This window comes from Limulus polyphemus, unplaced genomic scaffold (genome assembly GCF_000517525.1).
Source record: "Limulus polyphemus unplaced genomic scaffold, Limulus_polyphemus-2.1.2 Scaffold657, whole genome shotgun sequence".
Classification (NCBI taxonomy): domain Eukaryota; kingdom Metazoa; phylum Arthropoda; class Merostomata; order Xiphosura; family Limulidae; genus Limulus; species Limulus polyphemus.
In genome coordinates, this window is record NW_013666267.1 from 468,696 (window position 1) to 478,589 (window position 9,894).

The following is a 9,894-nucleotide window of genomic DNA, read 5'->3' on the forward strand; positions in this document are numbered from 1 at the left end:
AAAGACGATGAAACGGCTTACATACATTCAGAGGTTAGTGTTAGTAATGATGGTGTAACTTAATTAGAGAGTTACCAGGATGACAAACAAGCGGCTTAGATAGAATCAGAGGTCAGAGTAATATTGATAAATTAATTTGAGAATCACTAGAAAGACGATGAAACGGCTTACATACATTCAGAGGTTAGTGTTAGTAATGATGGTATAACTTAATTAGAGAGTTACCAGGATGACAAACAAGCGGCTTAGATAGAATCAGAGGTCAGAGTAGTAGTGAAGGTGCAAATTCGAGATACGAAACGTGAAAGAAAGTTTTCAATAAATAAATGTTTTATTTTTATTTCAAGTATTAAGATAAAATAATAACAACACTCAAGCTAATTTTAACACGTAAAATGCATCACCTAGGTTCACCTGGAAATATGGCAATGATTTTTATGATATCAATTTTTTTTTATAATCACGTAGCCTGCCGATCCAAACATTTTGAACCAAATTAAACGATAATTCATTAAGAATATGAACTTAGGTAAAAAGAAATCATTATGATCAACATAATGAGAAAACCTAAACGTGTCTATAATGCAAGGTGTTTACGCTCTGAGAACATCTAATTGAAAAAGAGTAACAAACAAGACATGTCGGTTTTAGAGAAATTGTAAACAAATTAAATAGTGTTGGATTTGTTACAAGAAGATACATTAACAAAAAGGAACTATAAGAGGATGGAGTGAATTATAACATCTTCTTCCACGGAAAAGGCTTATCGATATATATTTATATCATCAGCTGAGAATGTAATATTTACAAAGTTTTTATTTTTAAAAATAATTTACCTTATTTTCGTTGTAGTTTGCAAAGGAATGAATCTGTCAAATTTTTGTATTTTCATTATTTTTTTTTTTTAGGTGGCAGTCAAAAGAGAAATAGGAAGGATCCGAAGTTATTGTTGAATTGTCACGAGTTTAACCATATATAACTTACTGTTTCACTCAAATGATTTCATTAAATTTACTTACCCTATATTTGATTGAATAAGTACGTAGTGTCTGTAACCTTTTATGTTCATGAACATTAGCCTCTGACATTAGATACAACGTCGTGTGAACCTCTTAGCTTGAACTGAAACATAAAACATATATTGATAAATGTTTTACTTTAAACTTCCTCTCCAATCCCTAGTATATCATTTGCTTCCTCTCCTATACCCAGTATATCATTTGCTTCCTCTCCTATACCCAGTATATCATTTGTCAGTCCCGACTATAAAGATATTGATTTTTTTTTTGCTTGATTTCCAGAACTGTTGCATTAAATTGCACCAGGAAGTAAAATTGAGTTTCATCCTCTCTCTTAGTACGTGGGAAGTGAAGAGTGTATATCATAATCCTGCTCTCGCTGATTAAAAAATTCTCTCATAAGCTCCAACAGATTGGAGCAAATAAGTTCTCTATAGTAATAAAACATACAAAAGGGTAAAGCGCAGAAGTCTGAATCTGTGAGGAACTGCTTTACGAGACAAGCAATTAAAGACATGTCATGCAAACATTATAAGCAAAATATTTTTTTAATACAAAGCTTGAATTGAACAAGATGCATGAAAAGTCATGTTTGAACTTAGCTTTTTTTATTGTACAAATATTTCTATCAGTAGAAACGTGAGACATCAGGACATCTCTCTATTTGTTCAGTAATATATTACCAAGAAAGTGTGTTATCTTGAGCAAGCACAACGCCCAGAAGCCGAAACCTCGATTCAAGAATCATTTTGTGAAAGAAGTGGTCCTTCATGAACAGCAGTCTTTCAAGGCGATGTTGAACAACATGATGATATATCACTGAAACCTGTTAGCCAGCCAGAACTATTTCGCATCAACTAGAGCATTCAGATGCATCACAGAAACCGGTTAGGCATTCAGAAATGACTCACGCTGACTCACATCAACTAGGGAATTCAGAAATTCACTGAAACCAGTTAGTTATTCAGAACTGGCACATAACTTAAACCGTTTAGCCATTCAGAACTGTCCGTATCACCTGGGTCATCCATGTAAATTGCTGAAACCGGTTAGTCAGTCGGAACTAACATCAATTAGAGCATTCAAGCATATCACTGAAACCGGTTAGCTAGTCATAACTGACTCACATCAACTAGAGCAGTCAGACATTCACTGAAACCGGTTAGCCAGTCATAACTGACTCATATCAACTAGAGCATTCATCAGAAGGATGTTCATGAAGAAAAAGTGACCAATAGCTGAATTCCCTCAATATCATTGTTACTAAAGTTAACATGAGCGAAAATGTACAAATATTTCCAAGAAACATTTTAACGAAATGTAAAAAATACTCAGTAGATCACAAAACTGGATGTCCTTATAGAAAAACACTGTGAATATACAGTTACGTAGCAAATGTCTTTCAAATAATATACTAAAACAACTTTTAACAAACACTTTAAACTTATCTTGTACAACTTGATTGCAAAAAAAATTAACTTAGCTTAGGTCTCTTTTATTTAACATTATACTTTAGTGTCGAAGGCAAAATGTGTGTGTAAAAGCTGAAGAAGAATATTACTCTTCAGGCATTTGCCTGCAGAACACGGGTGGAAACTAGGCGTGGATCGAATCCTTTTTTCTTTTTCTTTTTCTAATTAGTGTGTCAATTTGAGCCTATTTTGATGCAGTGCGAATCAAGTTGTGATGAAAATTAGAAGAAAAAACACGAGCAAAGTTAATGCGTAAATAAGCAGTTAATGTCTTCTACAACTTACAAGGCCTTCTATCTTCTACAACTTACAAGACCTTCTATTTTCTACAACTTACAAGGCTTTTCTATCTTCTACAACTTACAAGGCCTTCTCTTTTCTACAACTTACAAGACTTTCGATCTTCTACAACTTACAAGGCCTTCTCTCTTCTACAACTTACAAGACTTTCGATCTTCTACAACTTACAAGGCCTTCTCTCTTCTACAACTTACAAGACTTTCGATCTTCTAGCGACCTCTTTACCTTCAACAACCAAATTGAATTTAGAATATTATTATCATTATTTACTGAATCATTGTTTTGGACAAACAACTCAATTCCAGTTGAATAAAGAAATCGTAGACTTATTGAAATTTATGGGAGGATGGGATGAGTTGATATTCACCCCCACCCCCCCTGTTTCGACGTCATGCTATACTCTTAGTTAAAATTGTAAAGAAATGACATCATAGTTAAAATATATAAAATCAAATTATTTCATAAAATTAAGGTTTGTGACAAGTGGTAAATAATAGAGCTTAACGTCTTTGATTGATTGTTATTTCACTTTTATTTTTATTTTTTCAATTAATGGAACCTCGCAGTTTCTTTCATAAGGCATCTCTAATTTTCGATTATAAACAGATACATTACTGTTAAAAACTCACAATCTTTAAAAAAACAGCGATTATTGTATACACAGTTCTATAAAAATGAGATTGTTTCCAGTCTCCAAATTACTAAAATATAAGAACTTACTGTACAGGATAAAAAGTGGTAAAAAAAACTCGATGAAACTAGAAAACAATCTCGTACACTCTACATGTTTCGACGTATACTATTGCGTCATCCTCAGGAGTGCAATGTTTTGCAAAAATAACATTTATTTATACAATTATCAAATCACCGATTTACATATTAAAGAATTTCACCCCATCTACTGACAACATTTCTATCAGATCCATCATCCTTATTCAATAATTTAAATTTACTGTTTTACATAATAGATTCATGTATATTCATAACATTAAATTTTCAGGTTGTACTCAAAATACAATTTTTTCCCACTGAATTGTGTGATTAGTTTCACTAACACGTTCCGCTAAAGGTGAAATATATGCCAAATTTAGCATATATAAAATGTTATGTGAATGTAAAAAAAAAGTTTATATGGGACAAACTAGAAGAAATTTAAAATTCAGACTGAATGAACACAAAAGAAATGTTAAAAATAATAGTATTACTATTTCACATTTAGCAAAACATGTTAGTAAAAATAATATAAAATAATCTTAAATAATCGTTGTTTTTTAAAATTGTTAGTTTTAATATTGAACATTACACACGTGCCAAAAACATCTGAAAAAAGATATATAGCTGTTTAAACACACTCCAATCAGAGTTGTGTTTTTATAAGAAAAAAAAAATCTACTTTCACGAAAGAACACAGAAATCGTTCAACAGTAACTCTTAAAACAACACGTACGCGAGTTTTTGTACAGCATCTGTGTTCAACAAGTTGTTTATGAAAAACGATTCCAACAAAAGTTCTTTTCTCTTGTTTATCGAGAATTATTTGAAAAGCCGGAGCAGATAAATACCATTATTATACACCACGGTAACAAAATAACACGATATAATGTGTAACCTAACCACAAAGAATAACTATAGATAAAAAGAAGAAACGACGAAGGTTGCTTAATCAAAAGCCTAATTTCAACACTTCTCAAGCTAAGCATCTTTAATTCGGATTTCCGAAGCCACATATCAAACACTAAAGCTATTCATTTTGCAAGTGACTGTCATAGTCTTTACTGAGCGTATCGAATCACACATATGAAATCTGCATACTTTGTCGGGAAGAGGGAGTGAAGGTGGTTTAAATTTCCAAAGCAAACTAAAATTTTGAATACAAGGTAATGTGAAAAAAAGATTAAACTTCTCGGAAGTTATGAGAATTGAACATGGAAATGAGATCATACTAGACTTTTAGATTCTAATGGGGGGGAAAAAAAGAATCACGTGTACATAATATCATTACTTTCATGATTCAGTCCCTAATGGTTTCAGATCAATAACGTTAGTGTTTACTTGCTACTTTCAAACAAGGAAAAGCGCAACTACTTCTGCAGCGTACATTAAGTGGTCGAGGCTTAGTAAAAGCAATCACCTCCTAAACCAAGTACTTGAGGAAAGTAGATTTACTATAAGAATTGGATACGGGAAACACTATACACATTATTGCTGCAACACTATAAGTCGCTCTCAGTACAAAAATGTGAATTGTGTTTCTAATGTAAATCAATATATTCACCCAAAAGTTTAAATTTTAAAAACGATATTAAAGATCTTTAAAAATCTCATTAAAAATTATCTTTTTTAATTATTTCTCATTTGCAGAAACGTAGTAATTCGCTTTTGGTGTTTCTTTATAACAGGAATTGGATGCTTAAAATGAGAAGTGCTTGTTAGAGTCAAGGTTTTAAATTCAGTTTAAGAACGTTTATTTGTTTCTTTGTTATTAAGCACAAAGTTAAGCAATGTATGTATCGAAATTCAATTTTTTATGTTATAAACCCTCAGACTTAACACTGAGCAACCGTTTAAAAATAAGAACGACTATAATTTTCACTTACCATCTATTTAAAAAAACAACATGTTGTTTTCTTGTTTAATAATCTTTTGTTTAAAACTGCTACTCACAACCGGAAACACGTTTTATTCAATAGTTTGAGATACTTTTCGAATTCAAAACGCTGTGATCAGTTGATCCTGTCCCCCCTCCCAGTAGCACAGCGGTATGTCTGCGGATTTACAGCGCTAGAATCCGGGTTTCGATACCCGTGGTGGGCAGAGCACAGATATCCCATTGTGTAGCCTTGTGCTTAACTTCAAAAACAAACAAACATAATGTGTACAAAATATTTGAATAGAATACGCAACATAAACGAGTTTCATGACTGTCATTATGAACAACGATCTGTGGTGACGATAATTTTAAACTTACTTAAACCTCATTAGGCCTTAAAATAAAAAATAACAGCAGTTATTGGCATAAGTGCACCATTTCCATGAATAAAGAAGATCGACATCCGACCACAGTAAAGAATATTATACAAGCCTAGGTTTAAGATGCAATAAGCCCGGCATGGCCAGGTGGTTAGGGCGTTCGACTCGCAATCTGAGGGTCGCGGGTTCGACTCCGCCGTGGGGGCGTTATAATGTGACGGTCAATCCCACTATTCGTTGGTAAAAGAGGAGCCCAAGAGTTGGTGATGACTAGCTGCCTTCCCTCTAGTCTTACAATGCTAAATTAGGGACGGATAGTGCAGATAGCCCTCGTGTAGCTTTGCACGAAATTCATAACAAACAAACAATTTAGATGTCTTGCTCAATGCCGCGCCGAAAACAATCTTTTAAAAGCTAGTTTCGACACGTTCAGGAATTTAGTTTATCATTGTTTAATGATTTTATTTTGAATATAAATGAGAAAATGTATTTTTGAAACATATTTCATACATGTGGAATAGGAAATCCTTTCCATGGTCAGCCCCCCCCCCCACTGGCACAGCGGTATTTCTGCGGACTTACAATGCTAGAATCTGGGTTTCGATACCCGTGGTGGACAGAGAACAAATAGCCTATTGTGTAGCTTTATGCTTAACAAACAAACAAATCCATGGTCAGTCAAATTTTTGTGCTATGAAGCTGAATAGTCATGCGACAATTGCTAATAATCACTCAATCTATGTATTTTTACTTATTGTTTAATGGAATATGGTGGACGTCAAGATATTGTCATGGGACAATTGCTAATAATCACTCAATCTATGTGCTTTTACTTACTGTTTAATGGAATATGGTGGACGTCAAGATATTGTCATGGGACAATTGCTAATAATCACTCAATGCATGTATCTTTACTTTCTGTTTAATGGGATATGGTGGACGTCAAGATATTGTCATGGGACAATTGCTAATAATCACTCAATGTATGAATCTTTACTTTCTGTTTAATGGGATATGGTGGACGTCAAGATATCGACATGCAACAGTTGCTAATAATCACTCAATCTATGTATCTTTACTTTCTGTTTAATGGGATATGGTGGACGTCAAGATATTGACATGCAACAGTTGCTAATAATCACTCAATCTATGTATCTTTACTTTTTGTTTAATGGAATATGGTGGACGTCAAGATATTGAAAGAGCGTGAAACTATTTCTTACAAACAAAGCCTATAAAAACCTCTTTTTACAAGATCAAGATACACGACGACAAGTGGAATGCAGCGTATATTATATCATGACCGAATTATGCATGGTATTTGACAGCAGGTCGTGTGGCCTTAGCCTGTTGATGAAGTTTCATTAGGCCTCCCTGTTGATAGAAACAGATTTGCAGTTCCTCTCTATTGTGCGAGAGAATGTCGTGTTACCAGGGCAACAACACTGACAAATCCTGGCATCACGTCTAAATGCTTAAAACGGAACTTATCACGAACGTGTGGAAAATAGTAGTTACACAACACAGACCCATGGAACATGAAGAATGCATGGGATAAATACCATCCATTCTATTCTGTTAGAATTCCAGTATTCGTATCAAGTGTGTGTGTGTGTGTGTGTGCATGGATAGGTAAAGGGTAAAGGTCCTCGTCCTTTTTAGTTAGCCCGTTTATCTCGGAATTAAAACACAAAGTTTTTTAACGCCTTAAAAGACAAAAATCCTTGTAATTAGAGGTATTTGATGCAATAATTTTGACCTTATCATTCAGTAATTCAAGATACTGTCTTTTCTGAAAAAAAAAAAACTGTAATCACACTAAACCCATAATTAGGCTTAATTTCGGTTGTTAGACTTATAATCATTTTTCATTTTGTAAATTATCTATATTGTGCTTGCTCTAGCTTTTAATTAATCTTCGTTCTTTCACACTTTTTATACAAGAAGTTGCAAGAGGTTTCATAATTTTCTCTTATACATTTGAAAAACATGTTATAAGGTGATGAACTGATTGTCGAATACAGAGTTTTTTCATTATGTTATACTAGAACTAGGCTTCACAGAGAACCCGAGGCTCCTTCCTCTGTTTGATCTTTTTGTTCTAAGTCTAACGAGGAAATTAACTTGCTAGAAATTCACTAAATTGCCAAGTATTAAATGACTTCTTCGTGGAAGATCTGGTGAAACTTATTTAAATCTTCCCAGAAAAAAAATGGTTAATTATTTTAAATGCATTACGTTTAATAATAATACAGACTTTCTCAAAACGCCTTAATATCACTATTAGTATGGAAACCATACTCGTAGATAAGTTATACTTCTTGTATATTCCCATTAGTAAAAAACGAGAGACGTCTTCTATAACTTAGTTTAAAAAAAACCAGGAATACAAAGCGTTTTTTGTTGTTTTTTACATTACGAATCCTATCACCCGAAGCTGTCAAACATAGAATCTCGAAGACGTTTGCTGAAAATGAAAACCTTTGAACAGCGAACCCAACGATCTCCGAGATGATCAAACCCATTTATCGTCATCTCTCAAGAAGAATGGACACCCTACCAAATTGATTACTAAATGTTTTCGTTCTATATTCTTGTACTACCAACCCATCAGACCGTAAACACCGTAGTGATTCCTCATATTCCTCACATTATTCACAGCCTCAGAAATGTATATCACCTCCAAATTCAACTTTCTTAGTTTTATAACAACTTAAAACTTCAAAGAAGAATGATAGATATCTTCAGATTACTCTTAGATCTTATATTGAAGAAAAATTCCACACTATACCGATGAAAGATAGACTGGAAATGTATTTATTATTCTTGTATTATTGAAAACTTCATTGCATTTTATATAACGATTATTCACACTTTTCATTTTGAACTTTGTACACCTTAATCTCTTCATGTTTGTAAAAATACCTACAGAGGAAAATTTGGACTTTCCTCTTCTATATCTATACAGAAGGCTATAACGGACTTTCACAACCTTTTTTTGTGTGTACCTGTACAAGGAGTTAGAAGGATTATTCACACATAATTGTTTAGAGTTCTATAAACGGAATTTACTCATAAACAAGTGTGGTGAGTAAAAACTCCAATATTCAAATGTATAGCGTGAATTACAGCTCGCACAGTAAAATACACTGTTCACAGAAACGTTAGAGCAACAACAACTCGTAAATCGATATTTTTTTAATCAAATTATTGAAAAGTAATATAAAATGTGCCCATCGTTTGTGTTTGTTTTTTTTTACTTTTGATAAGAAATTTTGCTCTCGTGGTCGACAGCAATCGTTTATTAACTCTTACTTCTATTTTTGAAGTTTCGTCTTTAATATTATGGCATTCTATACGGAGCAAATCCAGTTCAACTCAACTCCAACCATTCAATGTTATCACTAACCAATCAGAAACCAGGGTACCTCGTTGGTATCTGGCAGCCCATTAAATTTGATCTATACCCTATGGAAATACATATATAGAAGTCAAATATTATTCAAACCGAACAACAAATAAAGCCGATCAACTGATTAAGGTGAATTTCGGAGGAAAGAAAAAGATAAGAGAGGAATACAATGAGGCTCTCTATCACTGTTGGGAAAAAAAATCATATAGCTTTATGAAAACAATGGAACGATAATGCCCAACACCACAGCTGAGTGCTAAGAATAAATCATTATTCCCAAATTCGTTCGATTTGTCTTAGATATTACATAGAAGCCCTACTCCAGTGGCACAGCGGTATGTCTGCGGACTTATAATGCTAGAAACCGAGTAACTTTGTGCTTAATAATTTAATAACAACAAGAATTACATAGAAACTCGATACAAACAAACTAATCAAAATCAGCCCGTTTTGTTCATAATAATTTATTATCAAGTAGCTCGAGTTCTATCTTTAAGTTTTCTTTGACTTAATAACACATTTGTTGCAAAGTAACACTAGAATTGGCATTAAAACGTTATAGTAACAATGCGATTATTAACTCTTAAATGAAGACTTACAACATGATAGAACGAAGTGCCACCTTTAAAACACTCTAAAGTAAAAACTTCTACTTGGAACTTCAAAACAAGGACCTTTAAAACATTCTAAAGTAAAAACTTCTACTTGGAACTTCAAAACA